The following is a 15,932-nucleotide window of genomic DNA, read 5'->3' as shown; positions in this document are numbered from 1 at the left end:
CTGTTTTCAGCATGAACACCAGCTCCTCTGGGGAGGGGCTCTGGAGAAGCTCGGGAGGGGCCCGTCCTCTGCACTCTCATCATGCCCTCCCTGTACAAGTCTTTCTGTGAGTCATCATCTCAGTGGAATTGCTTTTAAAAATCTGTCTCTTCCCCAGACTGTGAAGTCCTTGGGAAGAAAAATTGTTGTGTTGCACCTTTTGTAATTGGCCCAACAACAATGAATTGATAAGCTCTGATGTCCTATAGAGATGGGAAAAAACAGAGTCCTCTGCGGCGTGAGCGATTAATTTTTCTCCTGTAATCATCAGTGCAGCCCTCTGGCGGGCTGATGAAATGTTTTCAGGAGCCGGAGGGCACTCCTAGTCCAACCAAGCCTTACCCTTGTCTTTGGTTGAGGAACAACTTTATCATTTGGTTAAAGTGGAATATGCCAAAGAAAGAAAAAGTTTTGCTTTTTATGACTCATGTCAACATTTTTTTAAACATCTCAAGGAAGTTAGTCAAAGTGCTTAGGGAACTTTGGAAAAAAGATGCCAGTATCTATGTACTAGTGCACTGCGTGAAGGCCCAGGTGCATTGTGTAAGGTCTCAGGTGCACTGTGTGAGGACACAGCTACATCGTGCGAGGCTGCAGGTGTGTGGCATGAAGCTGCAGGTGCATCAGTGTGGCTGTAGGCTGTTTAAAATCCTTCTTGTTCCACACAACTTAAAATGCTAACTTTCTATAGAAGCGATACCTCCTAGTTTTGCTTAGATCCCTAGACAAATAATCTGCTTTCACAGGAGCAAACGCATGGCTTATACCTGACTCTAGTTTCCAAAATGCAATGTTTAGAGTTAACAGCTTTTTCCATCTTGCTAGGACTCTGTAGCCACAGAATTTCCTGTTCATGGTATCTAGTTTGGATCTGTTTGTACTGGCTTATTATAATTTAAGAAGACTCGAGTTTGTAGCATTTAAAAAAGGAATTATATTTTATGTAACATGTACTTTCATTTTGGGTTCAGCAGGGCGGGAGATGGGCAGGAAGGTGGAAGTGCTGATAGCTGAAGAGATCTACAAGAGGATGAAGAAGGTCCAGATCGTGCCTCATTTCGCCTTCCTAGTGATAACTGCTAATATATTTCTATCAAGCCTCTTTTAATGGTACGTATTTCAAACATTTTGTTATAAACATAATACTCAGTTATTATAGAATTGAAGGAAAAACACTTTTAATGCCACCACTCAGATAACCAGTGTTGCTATTATGATGCCATTTGTTTTTTTGCTTTGCATATAAAGTCAAATACTAAATTTACATTACAGGGTAAGCATTTTCCTGAACAAAAAAACATGGCACACACTTTAATTGCACAAGACAGAAACAGTAGCACACAGAGCACACACATAAGTCCTATATCTCAATCTTGCTTATAGACCTTGATGAAAAATATCAAACAAAATATTGACAATAGAATCCAGTAATATGGTTTAAGAAATGTATCATGACCAGGTGAAATTCATTTCAGGAATGCAGAGATTAGAACTTGTTTGGAAATCTGTTAATGTAACTAACCTTATATAAAAACCCTGTATGATCATCCTGATACTGAAAAGTCATATGAAGATTCATGTGATTTAAAAAAATCTCAAACAAATAGTCAGCATTATGTTTAATTAAACATAGTCACATTAAAGTCTAAAAAGACGAGTGTCATCATTATTTTCTTGTTCTAAAAATCCTAGTCAACACAACGAGCCAGATAATTAAACAAGATGTCTAAACATTGACAAGAAAGAGGCCAAATTATCTTCACTTGAAGATAATATGATTGCTTTCAAAGGGAATCCTAAGAAATATTAGAAATAACATAGTTCAATAGACTGTACAAAATAAATATATAAAATAAATATTGGAAAAATATGTAAAACAAATATTTAAAATCATATATTTAATATATATTTAAAATCACATGTAAAAATTTAGAGTTTCTTATATATCAGCAATAACCACTTAAAAGTAAAATGAAAAATATATTCCGTTCATTAATCAGCAGCAATAAAATAAAACACCTAAGAATACATGTAACCAAAGTCAAAAGCAAAACAAAGTCAAATCAAATCTTTATGCACCCGTTCTGAGAGAAATAAGACTAGAATGAACTGACAGACAAGTCTTGTTACTGGATGGGAAGCCCCAGTGTCAGAAAGAGGCACAGTCTCCAACAGATCTCTAAATCCTATGTAGTCTCAAGAGGAATCCCTAAGGGATTCCAAGTGAATTCTGAAACTCAGCATGAGAATAGCCAGGACCATTATGGAAAAGACAAGTAAAATGGGGGTACTCCTCGCAGTAAATGTTATTATTATTGTCATTATTATTACTCTTTGTTCTAAGCCTGCCATTGTAGTGAATGACTACCACATATTAAAACAAAGCTATAGTAACTAAGTGTGTATGATACTAATACAGGAAAAGACAGGTCAACGGAACAAATTAGTTCAGAAAGATCCGAGTGAGTGAGTGTGTGAGCATGCATGTATATGTGTGGGTATGTTTGCATATAAATATATATATATATATATATCAGAATTTAGTATCTGATAGAGGGGGCATCTCAAATGTTTGGAGTAACTGTCTTTTTTGGTTTTGTTTTTGAAACGGGGTCTCTCTCTGTGCTGGAGTGCAGTGGTGTAAGCTTGGCTCATTGTAGCCTCGACCTCTTGGGCTCAAGTGATCCTCCCACCTCTGCCTCCCAAGTAGCTGGGACAACAGGCACACGCTAATTTTTGTCTTTTTAGTAAATACGAGGTTTTGCCATGTTGCCCAGGCTGGTCTCAAACTCCTGAGCTCAAGCCATCCTTCTGCCTTGGCCTCCCAAAGTGCTGGGATTACAAGTGTGAGCCACCACTCCCAGCCAGAGCAACTGTTTATTAATAGGAAAACCATAAAGCTGGATCCTTATCTCATTTTTTATGCCAAAATAAATGGAAAATAATAAAAAATTCAAATATGAAAAATGAAACCATAAAATGCTAAAATATAGGTGACTATTTTTAGCCTTAAAGTGCGTAAGTCATGATACCAAATGGGGAGCAACTATAAAATAGTATTTTATGGATTCACATAAGCAAGATTTTCTAAAAGTCCTTTTGCATATTAAGAGTAATGAACAGGCCAGGCGTGGTGGCTCACGCCTGTAATCCCAGCACTTTGGGAGGCCGAAGCGGGCAGATCACGAGGTCAGGAGATCGAGACCATTCTGGCTAACACAGTGAAACCCCGTCTCTACTAAAAATACAAAAAAATTAGCTGGGCGTGGTGGCGGGCACCTGTAGTCCCAGCTACTCGGGAGGCTGAGGTAGGAGAATGGCGTGAACCCAGAAGGCAGAGCTTGCAGTGAGCTGAGATTGCACCACTGTGCTCCAGCCTGGGCGGCAGAGCGAGACTCCATCTCAAAAAAAAAAGGGAATGAACAAAGTTGAAATACAAATGATGAACTAAAGAAAGTTTAAAAGTTAACCATACATGTGACACTGGGTTAATATCTCGATAATACAAAAGAAATTTACAAATTAATTTGACAAAGACAAGTTATTTAATTAAAAAGTGATCAAAAGACATAAAGAGACAGTTCATAAAAGAAAAAAACAAATGAGAAATAAGTATATGAAAATATATTCATTCTCACTCATAATTAAGGGAATACAGATTAAAACAATGTAGTCCACGATTTGCTGCCGGGTTGGTGGTGATGGTAGATTCACAGTTATCAGGTATGGTCGGTGTAAGAGCAGTGGGTTCAAAGAAACTGTTGCTGGGGGTGTAATTGGCTCAGACTTTCTGGAGGGCAGCTTGCCAGCATGTGTTACCATGGAAATAGGTGTATTCATTGACCTAGAGAGTCCTGTCATCTGACTGCATCCTGAGGAGATAATTGGCCAAGCACGCAAATTCTGAGTTACTGTTATGGTTTTGCCATGTATGAATTTTAAGTTGGTGGTGGTTAAATTAATTCATCATTTTCTTTGTGATTTCTTTTATGCTTATGTAGTTCTTCCCTTTTTTTATTTTTTTACATTTTGACAATTACCTGGAAGGGTTTTGATTGTGAAGTGACATGGTATTTTAAATTAGTATTTTTCCAAGTTTTCATTTCCTCGCAACCTTTTGTTAAATAATTCATCACTTCACTGTTGATCTGAAGTGTACCCTTTATCATATGTCAAGTTCTTTGTATAAGATATAATTCTAGATTCTTAATTCTGCTCTGTTAATGTGTCTGCCTATGACTTGCTTATACTTGCAGTTTTAATTTAATACATACTAAAAGGAAGAAGCACCAGTCACTAATCAATACTATTTTCTCCCTACATTTCTTGTTTATTCTTCCAAATTTGTGAGATTTCACTAAAAATATCCCATTTGAATTTTAAATGAAATTAATGAAGCCATAAATTAATTTGGGAAGATTGACACATTGGTTTCTAATTCTCAGGAAACCTATGGGTTCTTGGTCATATCATTTTGCTCATTAATCCAACCAGGCCATAGGGCATGGAGCTGGAAATTGACCTCAATGGGAAGGTGGCCATGAGACCCATGACAGGCCCTCACTAGCCTGGCTTATGTAAGGAAGGTGCTAGCAATCATGGGAGAGGCAGGGTCACTCCCTGTGAGAATTTACAAACTAGTGGCATTATGGGCCACAGGCTTATTTTGAAGTTTTACTCCAGGATGGATTTGCCCACGGGGAAGTGAGGTGTGTTTTGACACAGATCCCTTGGTCTGGGTGAAGGGGCGTGGAAGAACAGGCTGGAACTGTCATTGCCTTATTCCATCTCCCTGCCCTCGATAGGGACAAACTACCTTGGTAAGAGCTCCACGGGCCTCTTTGAAATCCCACCAGGGTTTGGTGGAGAAGCAGAAGGCAATAGGCCTCTGAATGAGGCAGACCTAGGTTTGATTTGTGATGGCTGTGTGATCTTGGGCACATTTCTTAACTTCTCTGATCTTCATCTGAGACATGGATAATGGTACTTCCCTGATAAGATTGTTGTTTTTGTTAAGTGAGATAATAACACAAAAGATCAGTGTAGGTCTGGCACATGGTCATACTTAACAAATGGTAGCTATTAGCAATACTAATAAGATTAATGTTTTTTGGTGGTGGTGGGGATTGAACAGGTAATGGATACAAAGAGTTATGTGCCTGGCACATATGACCTATTGTTATTGTTGTCACTGTGTTGTTATTATTATTGAGGTTGTTATTATTAGTGTAGCATCCAGGCATTCCACACAGGACCCTAAACCACTTGGGTACAAAGGCACTCATTGTGAACTGTGGTGGCAGGGGTCTCGGACCTGTGCCCCACCTGCTGTGTGGTGCTGCCCGCGGGAATGCTGGCGGACTTGGCTCAGGTACCTGCGCTCCTGTCCATAGTGATGTGGGATCCCCCACAGCTCAGCGCCAACCACAGTCTCTTCTTGGTTTATAAACCCCCTTCCCACCAAAAAGAAGGGTTGGGGAAGCAGCCCTCAACAGGGAGATCAGAGGCTCAAGGTTCCAGTGCCCACCCAGCCTTCCTGAACTGTGGGACCTTAAGCAAATCAGGTTACCTCTCAATGTATTCTTTTGCTCATCCACACAGTTGGGTCAACATAACTAACTTTCGCTCCCTCCTAGGGCTGTATAAGGACAGAAGGAGAGATGTGCAGACAGCATCTGATGCACAGTAGACCCCCCAAGTGGAGTCACCAGATAAATGCAGGACACCCAGTTACATCTGAATTTTAGATAAACAACGGGCCTTTTTAGTACAAATATACCCCAAATATTCACAGAACATTCTTATACTAAAAAAATTATTTGTTTTGATAGAAGAGCACAGTAAATTAACATAAAAAAGACAAAAAAATTATTTGCTGTTTTCCTGAAATTCAAATTTACTGGAAATCTTATCATTTTCTTTGCTAAAACTGGTACTCTTGCCTCCAACAAATATCATTCCTTCCCTGCTTATCATGTGTACACATGAATTTGTAACCCTGACCATCTTCTGGTTCATTGTGAGGGTCTCATTAATTTCCATGAACTCATTCAATCAACACATGCTTGCTGGGCTGGTACAGAAGATGCACAAAGGCCAAGGACATAGATTCACCAAGTTTTCGGGCTTGAGCTTGTGTTATGAAACACCCTGGCAAGGGTCGAGGGCTGTTCAACTGTGAGCTGTTGGTATTATGGTGACCATTCAGGTTCAGGGCCTCCTTTTAGCCTGGAAACTCCAGGACAGCGTTTGATCCATTTCAGGAGCTTAATGTAGAGCTTAATCCGTCACCTTCCTCTGGGTCTCTGGGAGGGCCAAGTGGTGCACAGGGGATTAGCACCTCCATGCTTGCAAAGCTGCATCCCCAACCTGCACCCCTCTCGAGCTCTCCTCACACCTGACTATGAGTCAGCACTTTATTCTGGCTCCCCTGAAGGCATGAGCCCCTCCTGTCTGCCTCTTGTGGAGATGCCTTTTTGGGGCCTTCCGAATTATAAAGGGAGAGGGCAGATGGCAGCCCGGGCCCACACCTTCAGATATTCCCTGGGTGCTGTGTCTGCTGTGTCTCCTGAACAGGGAGAGGGACTGCAGATACCTGCACTGTCCACCCGCTACCTCCTGGATCATGCTGGCCTGTTGACGCAAAGGAAGGTCTCACTCTGTGGCTGGGAGACCTACCCGCCGGCTGGGTGAGTGATGACCCACCTGCCCGAGTGGATGACAGTGGGATGTCAGCAGATGGGTGCAAGTGAACTCTCCTTCTGCCTTTTTGAAGTGCTTGAACTGGAGGGAAAGACACCTTGCAAAGCTCTCAGTCACCTTTAGGAGGGGAGAAGTTACCGATGTACGTCAAGCTTTTTACAAACTTGTATCAGGGTGACATGTAGGTGGATAGTTGAGTGGCTCTCCCAAGGGGAGAACAAAGGCCCAGGGGTATAGACCTGGATCCAGCTCCGGTGTGACCTCAGATCAGCACTTCTTTATGCCCCAGTTTTCTGTCTGCAAATCTGTATAATAAAATGCCCAATTCATGGGGTTGCTGGAAGATACAATGAAAAGATGCAACAGAACCGCCTAGTCTAGAAACAAATATTAATAAGAGAAGGCAAAGGCTGGTCTGGAGTCAGGTGGAAATGGCTTCTCTTAAGTAAGCTGAAAAGATTTCCATGAAGCCATGCTTTGTGTAGATGTCCTGGGGGATGAGGGGTGGGCTCCAGTTCCTGCTCCCCTCCCCCTGGCCTCCAGGAAGCATGTATGAGTGTGTGTGTGTGTGTGTGTGTGTGTGTGTGTGTGTGTGTAGTATGGACAGGGTGATACTATCTCACAGCAAAACCACCACCTGACTTTTAGAAGCTGAAAACCTGTCTCTGCAGAATTCCAACTAGCAGGCACACCCAAAAAACAACGCCAGAGGAATTTTGTCACACCTGGGAAGGGCTGGTGATTAATGTAATGATGCCTCTGTCCTCAGTTACAGATGGGTTAGCATCTGTGTGATGTACAGTTTAAATGGTAAGTACTCCTTCTTGTTTCTGTGACCACCAATATATAGCCACCAAGAAAAGGTGCCCCAAAACGCTGACGTGTGGGCATCCTAGATGTGGAAAGAAGGGAAATGACATTTCTTGGGTGCAACTAGGCCCCAGGTGCTCTGTAAACATCACTTTGTTCAAACTTCATTAGAACCCTGTATCATAGACAGGTTTTATCAGTTTATAGAAATGGGTGCTCAGAGGTTAAGCAACTCCCCCAGTGTCATGCAATTGTAACTGAGGGAGCCAGGATTCATACCCAAGACTGACTCTGTGGCCACAGAGGGCCTCAAGCCACTGCTCTGTCCCCCATGCCGTGGCAGATGCTGTACACTGATTGTGGCACTCTTTCTTGCTGCATCAGGAGGCAGCCTTAGTACTCTTCCAAATATAGCCGGCCACCACCAACCTGAAGGGTGGGGGCTGTGATCTGAACACTTGTTTCCCCCCAAAATTCATATGCTGAAATCCTAACTCCCAAGGTGGCATTAGGAGGTGGGGGCTTTGGGAGGTGATTAGATCATGGGAGTGGAGCCCTCCTGAATGGGATTAGTGCCCTTATCCAAGGAGCCCCAGGGAGACCCCTGGTCCCTTCTACCATGTTGGGGCACAGCAAGAAGCACCATCTATGAACCAGAAAATGGGCCCTCACCAGACACCCAATCTACCGGTGCTTTGATCTTGGATCTCCCAGCCTCCAGAACTGCGAGAAATATTTTTCTGCTGTCTTTAAGTCAGCGTGTTATGGTATTTGGTTGCAGCAGCCTGCATGGACTAAGAGTGGGCATGCAAACCAAGCCTGTGGGCCATCCCAGCACCATTCATACTGCCTTCCACCTGCCGTTGTTGGGCTCTTTGTGTCAGCTCACGTGGGTTTTATGGCCCAGCTCCTCTGCAGAATTCTGATGCCTGGTTCAGGTAGGCAGGGCCAGGTATAGGCATGCAGGGAAAGAGTCACCATTTCCTGTGAGGATTTATTGTTGATGTGGGGAGTTTTTTCATTAGCAATCCATATATGTGAGTCAATCATTGCCCTCTCCTTTTTTGAGACATAAGTACCTCTGGGATAGGTAACACCTGTACTTTACTGCAAATTTATCTTTTGGATTTTTTTTTTTCTTTAATTTTTTTGTCCAGAAGGATACGCTAGAGTTTTCCAGTTGTCTGGGGGTACTGGCTGAAACCCAAAGCTTAGAACAACAGGCAATCTCCCTTGCCACGCCCCTCTTTTCCTGCAACACACACATTTTAAAGACAGGTGCTAGACCATCCAGGCAGAAGTTGCTAAGAAGTATTCCAACTGGTCCTTCAAGTCCTGGTCTTGGCACTTCATCCACCTCCAGTCTAGATTTAATCAAAGGCTAAAGATTGCTCAAAGCAGACTTCTTTAATGAGAAAGAGTGTCGACTCCCTGCTGTAGCTCCCCGCTGTGGCTCCCTCCCGAATCTGAGCATTAAACGCTTGGGAGTGGCATGCACATCCACGATTTGTTGGGGCCAGGGCTGGAATGTTTCTTTGGGGTCCGAGGTGACATGATCCCTTGGGTGGTATCCAGGCCCCAGGGACTTGAAAGCACTCCACTCAAGATTTCTGTCTGCCAAGGAGAGGAGACCCCAGCAGAAGGAGCCCCGGTGGGGGGTACCTACAAGCAGGAGCTGAGGAATTGTAGGCAGTCAGCTGGAGAGGGTATGGCCCATGCTGCTTAGATCAGAGAATGGGGCACGCTGGGGATCCCCAGCAAGCAGGTCTCCAAAAATCCACAAAAATCCTCTCCTTGAGGGATAGGGAAAGAGCCTGCCCAGACAGTTACGGAACAACAGCCCCCCAAAGATATTCAAATTTTAATCCCAGAACCTCTGAATATACTGTTTTACCTGACCAGAGGGACTTTGCTGATGTGTTTAAGTTAAAGATCTGGAGGTGAGAAAATTATCCTGAATGATCTGGGTGGTCCCAGTGCAGTCACAGAGTTGCTATAAGAGAGAAGAGTTGTGATAAGAGTCACAGGTTGCTATAAGATACAAGGATGGAGGCAGAAGTCAGAGAGGAGAGAAGATGCTAAGCTGCTGGCTTTAAAGATAGAGAAGGGATTACAAGCCAAAGAATGCAGGTGGCTTCTAGTAGCTGAAAAAAGCAAGGCAAGGGATTACCCCCTGGAGCCTCTGGAAGGAATGCAGCCCTGCTTACCTGTGTCAGACTTCTGACCTCCAGAACTACAAGAAAACAAATGTGTGTTATTTTATGCATCTGAGTTTGAGACAATTCAGCAGCCATGAGAAACGAATCCACCTGCCCTGCTCTGGAGATAGCCAGCAGCTGTGGAGCGCTGCTAGCGAAAACGCAGGACGCCCAAGTAGTGCATGGGACATTCTTATACTAAAAGAGTATTTGTTGTTTATCTGACATTCCAATTTAACTTGACATCCTTTAATTTTTTTTTTTTTTATTTTTTTTGGCAAAATCTGGTAACTCGAAGCCAGAAGAGAGAAGAAAACCAACCAACTTATTTAAAGAACACTTTTATCCTTTGTTTTCCATCTCTCCTCCCTGCCCTGAACCTGGAGAGCCTGAAGTGGGTGGTAAACACGTGAGGAAGAGTAGAAATGTGGGGAGAGACAAAGAAGAGACTGTGACCCTCCCCATGGCAGGTTTTTGCTCTCTGGGTCAGGCATGGAGGTAGAAAACGGGGGAAGATGAAGGAGAGGGAATAAAACTTGCATGGGCCAAGCGATTCAAGTTTTCATTTAGATTGGCCTGGAAATTTTAATATCTAAAAATAAACATCATTGGTTAATATCTGAAAGTGACCAAAATGTTTCAGAATCTTATCAAGATATCATCCCAGCTGGGGAAGAGAAAACCGAGAGGGAAGGTCTGAAAGGCAGAGAGGAAAGGTAAAGGCAATACCCAGTTATACAACCAGGAGCCCAGAATGGTCAATAAGCCAGTTACCAGTTCTTACCCATCCCTGCTGTGTCCTCTATTGAAGTGGATGCATCATTTCTGGGAAGAGTGACACCCACATCTTACTATGCCATCATTTTACTGTATTGCTTTTTTTCTGTGCCAGGGAGAATGGTTGGGCACCACAGTGAGGGTGGAGGGCACCTCAAGAATAAGGACCCCTATGAACCTGGTGACCTCTGGGGGCCTGGGCATTTCTTGAGACTGGACCTGAGCAGCTTGGTGAACCAATCCCAAGTTCTACCATCAAAAAGAAAAATATGGGGTGCTTTCAAAGTTCTGTGCCTGGAGCCCTCTGGACAGCTTCTGGGAAAACTTCCCAAAGCAAGGGGTTCACCAGAATTGCACATGACCATGATCACGTTGGCCACAGGGAACTGCTGAGAATGTTTCTCTCCACCTGGTTTTCTTGACCTCAGCAGATGTGAATGGCTTCTGTCTGTCTGACTCACCCTAAGCCTGACCTATTTGTGAAATGCTTTCTCTACAAAAAAGCTAGAGATAAGTGCAGAGAATTATACATTTATAATCCCAGTAGAGACGGGATTGCCTAACCCTCTCATTTCAGCTGCTCCCTGCCTTGCCAGTGCTAGGTGCAAGCTGACCAAATGTTGGTGAGTGTCTAATGGCCTAATTTATTTGCTCCAGTGGTAATTACCAGGATGGGAGGAGGTGGAGGGAGTGAGGGAAGAGGGAGGCAAAGGGCCAGGCAGCCAATTAGGGAAGGGTGAGGGGATCCTAGAGATCCATGTCTAATTCTGCGTCTGCTTCTTATACACCCAGGAACTCTACAGGATGAATGAACCACCTGTGAGGTATCAGCACAGTGGGGAGTTGGCTTGGTGCAGTGGGTCCGATCTGGGTTAGGATTTTTTTTCTGCTATCTTTCTTGCTGTGTGCTGGTGGCTTTTCCACTCTGTCTTCCTCATAGAGATCTGCCCTCATGCTCTCAGACTTCATATAAGAATAAATAAAATACTACATACAAAAGGAAAAATATTATATACTGCAAAGCACTCTACAAAATGTATTGAAAGTGCTTGGAGAGCTTTAAGTAGGGTTTCTGAAAATTTGCCTCTTGCATGGGTGGTAGGAAGAGAGGAAGTCGAGTTAATTCCAAATGGCGGCTGATGCTGACTTGGTTTTGATGGACTGAGCCAGCCAGATCCTCCAACCCGCCCGTACTCTGCTTCTACTTCACTCCCTGTCAGGATTTGGGTGTGGGAGCCTAGTGGGCCCCATGCCAATCTGGGTCATAACTAGAACCGCCAGTACTAATCATGCAGAGCTGCTGGTCTAGTTCTTATTTCTACCCCTACACCCATAGAAGAGGCCGTGCTCTTGGTCTGAGCAGAAACGGAGGCAAAGTGGACAGCACCTCACCCGTTCTGCCACGGCCACCTGCTGGCTGCCTTGGCCAGCAGTCACTGAGCTTGGAGCCTTGAGGGGGATTGGAAGTGACCTTGGGGCCATCTCAAAGGACACACCTGTTTCTGCTGCCAAGAGCAGCTACCTACAAGGGCATGTATGGGTTTTTTTCTGTTGCTGAGACGGGTTGTATCCCTCTCCTAAAGCTCCCCTCAGTTCTGTCTATAAAAGATGTAATATGGTGGCCGAGTTAAGTGCTTGGATTCTGGCACTGAACTTGTTTTCTTGGAGGTTTGACTTGTTGCCATCAGCACGATGGGCAGGGGTGGAGCTGGCTTTCTCTGCCTCTGTTCTCCTCTACACCTGATGTTAACAGAATACCTGGATTCTGGGGGCTTCCAGGTCTAGCTGGGCCACTTTAGACTGTGCCAGGGATCTGTAAATAGGCAAGCAGTTGGGTCAGGAAAATACACAGGCACTGGAGGACCTGACAAGGTGAGGAGGGAGAGCGGGGAGGCCCTGCCTCAGCCAGGAGTCTTCAATGTAGATGCTGTGTGCTGGGCTCTGGTATGGCCAGCTCTGGGCGTACAGATGAGCTGCATTGGGGAAGTAAAAAGTGAAGAGATTGGCCACATTGAGAAGCAGGACCAGAGCAAAGTGCATTGACTGACAAAAGCATCTCTCTGAAAACTTTAGAGAACAGTCTTTTAGAATGTTATATGTCACTTCTGCTTATATCAAGATGCAAAACTATAAAGCCATTTCATCTTTGTCTTTTGCAATGATCAATAGCTAAAAACACCCCCAGCACATGGACAGGATGAGTACAGCATAGTGGCTAATTAAATATGCAAGTTTTAGACCCAGACCACCTGGATTCAAAACCTAACTTTACTCCCTTCTCACTAGGTGACATGGAACAAGTCATATGGAACAACTGATTCGTGCCTCAGGTTTCTCTTATGGAAAATGGGGCTGATAATAGTATTCACATCATAAGATTGTTGTAGTGAGAAGAAAATGTGAGTAATACATGTAAAGTGCTTCGAACAGGAATTGGCATGAATAAATGCTCAATAAGTGTTAGCTACTCTTGTTTTATGTCATTGTTTCAAGAGTATAACTTTTCTTCTTTCCTTTTGGTATCATGGATCCGATGAAAAATAGGTTGCAACCTGTATGTCAAGTTCAACCAATTGGTTGTAGCTACCTAGAGAGCTGTGTTGAGAAGGATTCTGAGGCCGCATCGAGCTCATTTAAGGGGAAATTATATAGTGTCCTACGAGTGTTACTATGAGTAGCATCTCTGCTACTGCATGCGGTTAGGGGGAGTGGTGGCATTGGTGCCACATCATTTCCATTCCTGTATTGTATTTTGTCTTGTTGTAAGGTTTGTTTTTCCCTGCCTCTGTCTCAGCCCTCCCCTCCCCATCTGCCTTTGCCTTTGTAGGGCATCCTGGTCCTTGAATGGGCTTGGATGCCAATCGCTGCTCTGTAGAATCTGCAGTCCATTCCAAGTAAGAACCTTCTGAGATGATGATGATGATGATAATGATGATTTTGGAGAGAGCAAAGACCACATGGCCTGATACTGAGGATGCTGCTAGGCTGTGAAGCACCCACAGGATCCTTTGTGTGCCAATCAAGGGCACCCTTAGAGAAACCAGGAAGATCTTCACTGAGCAGGTTAATCTTTGTGACCCCTATGGTTCTGGAATCGGAACACTAATGATTAGCACAGAAACTTCCCCACAGCCTCAGTAATCATTGACTTATTAATCCATGCAGTTCAGGACCTTGTGCTGAGTTATCTCTATTTCCATTCAGTGGTCAGTCTTTTCTGTCTGGACACAGGACCACTGTGGTCAGGTCATCCAGTGGCACCGCCATGGCCATCCTGGTTTGCCGAGTGCCATTCTGCTAACTTTTGTGAACTGTGCTCTGTCTTGAGTCAGACACCTGATTTGAATTTCTTGCTCCACCAATTACTAGCCTTATCATTTGGGTAAGCTGCTTAAACTCTCAAAGCCTCACTTTCCTTGTCTATAAAATGGGAGGAATGACAGTTCCACCTCATCAGGTTGCTGTGAGGCCTAATGAAAGCATGCATTGTAAGTGCTTGGTATGTGCCTCACCCATATTAAGCATGCCGAAATTGATAGCTCTTGTTTTCCTAACTCAATCAGAAAGCTCGTTAAGTGATATGACATAAAAATAATGGTTCATATGTGTATGGCACTTTCACATTCATTATGCTGGGCATAGAGCAAATGCTCAATGAGGATTAGCTACAATTATTATCATTAAAAACAACATTGACAACGACAGCTCAACTTAAGCTGCTAGGAAGGGTGAGATAATCATCCAAGTCCTAGATTAGGCTTCTTAATCTGGTGGCCCTGGACCCGTTGGTGGTCTAGGGATAGAATTTATGGGGTTTGTGACTGTGGATGAGAAAAAAACATTAGACCTTTATTTCCACTGACCTCTAATTGAAATTTAGAATTAATTTCAATTATGAATATAGGAAACAAAATACATCACCTGTGATGCTGACACTAATATACATCTACATCTTTTTTTTTTTTTTTGAGACAGTCTCTCACTCTGTCACCCAGGCTGGAGTGGTGCGGTGGTGCCATCTCTGCTCACTGTAACTTCTGCCTCCTGGGTTCAAGCGATTCTCCTGCCTCACCCTCCCGAATAGTTGAAATTACAGGTACCCATGACCATGCCTGACTAATTTTTGTGTTTTTAGTAGAGACTGGGTTCTGCCATGTTGGCCAGGCTGGTCTCAAACTCCTGACCTCAAGTGATCTGCCTGCCTTGGCCTCCCAAAGTGCTGGTATTACAGGCGTGAGCCACCATGCCTGGTTTAAATCTGCATCTCTTTATAGTTGTTGCAGATATCTCGAAATATTGGCTGTTCGTTGCTACTTCAAAATTATGGTAGATAGTAAATCTCTACTATAACTTATTATTTAATATCTTAATAAAGAAGCACATATTTTGATACATTTCAACATAACTGGTTTTTTTTGGATACTATATATCTTATTTTGTGCATTTAATAATCATCTTCAGAAAAGTTCACAGCTTCACCAGACTGCCAAAGGCGTCCGTGGTACAAAAAGAGTTAAGAAGTTACAGAGTGCAAGGCTGTCCCCAGGATCACCTCACTTCTGACACCAATTGTCTGTTGAGGGGTGGTGAGAGTGGGAGGGGATCAGGTCTGATCACAGGAGGATCAGCAGGAGGACTTCCCAACTGAAAGCTGTTACAATTATTTTTTTTTATTTCAGTGGAAGGAATGGGCCAAAGGAAGAAGTGCATGGAGCAGAAAGTCCCGAAAGGGAAGCTTCTGGCTGTCCTCTCCCAGTAGACTCATGGGCAGCGCCAACTTTTCCTGGCCAGGATATGTGACAGTACACGTGGAATACTGCCCCCCAGGGAGCTCACCCGAGCCTTTGTGTACAGAGCTTTTACTGGGTCTCAGGCAGGTAGACATGGTGGACTCCCTATGTGACTGACCGTTCATCTCCAGCCCTTCTGCAGGTCAAGCTGATGCTTTGTGGCTGAAAACCCCCAGTATAAATCACGCTGTTAGGCTTTTCAATATGGTTCAAGACTCCCCAAGCAAACAAAGATACTCTTATCAGGCAGGACATCCCCAGGGCTTAGAGGTACCTCCCAGGAACCTCCGGCAATGGCCGGACATCTCTGGATAAGGTCAATTCTTTACTACATAGTACCCGACTCTTGAAACTGCCACAGAGCTGCACACCTGGAGCAGTTGGAGGTAGGTGAGAGGGTGGAAGAATTAGCTAACACATAGTTGTAGCCACTGAAACACAATTTAGTGGAAGATTTCTTTTTGTACCTGCAAAGACAGCATAGAGTTCATTGCTTTCAGAGGCAACTGAGTAGTTCCAGGTTAAAAGCATCACTCGGCCTGGGTTTAGCACCTAACACTTTTCAGTGTATTTTCATCTGTTGTCTCATTTAATCCTCAAAAGAGATGGAAAGAAG

General features: G+C 43.8%; 1 long non-coding RNA gene across 1 annotated transcript; it reads left to right on the top strand.

Annotated features, from left to right (window-relative positions):
- Nucleotides 1-7,800: 7,800 nt before the first annotated feature.
- LOC126960863 (uncharacterized) lies at nucleotides 7,801-15,138 on the top strand. Its single transcript, XR_007728127.1, has 3 exons — nucleotides 7,801-11,149; nucleotides 11,319-11,350; nucleotides 12,813-15,138. It is a non-coding gene; the product is annotated as an uncharacterized LOC126960863 (long non-coding RNA).
- The last annotated feature ends 794 nt before the right edge of the window (nucleotides 15,139-15,932 follow it).

The sequence above is a fragment of the Macaca thibetana genome, chromosome 8 (assembly GCF_024542745.1).
Source record: "Macaca thibetana thibetana isolate TM-01 chromosome 8, ASM2454274v1, whole genome shotgun sequence".
NCBI classification, from domain to species: Eukaryota; Metazoa; Chordata; class Mammalia; order Primates; family Cercopithecidae; genus Macaca; species Macaca thibetana.
The sequence above is the reverse complement of the archived record's forward strand: the minus strand, read 5'-3'. Positions and strand labels throughout refer to the sequence as shown.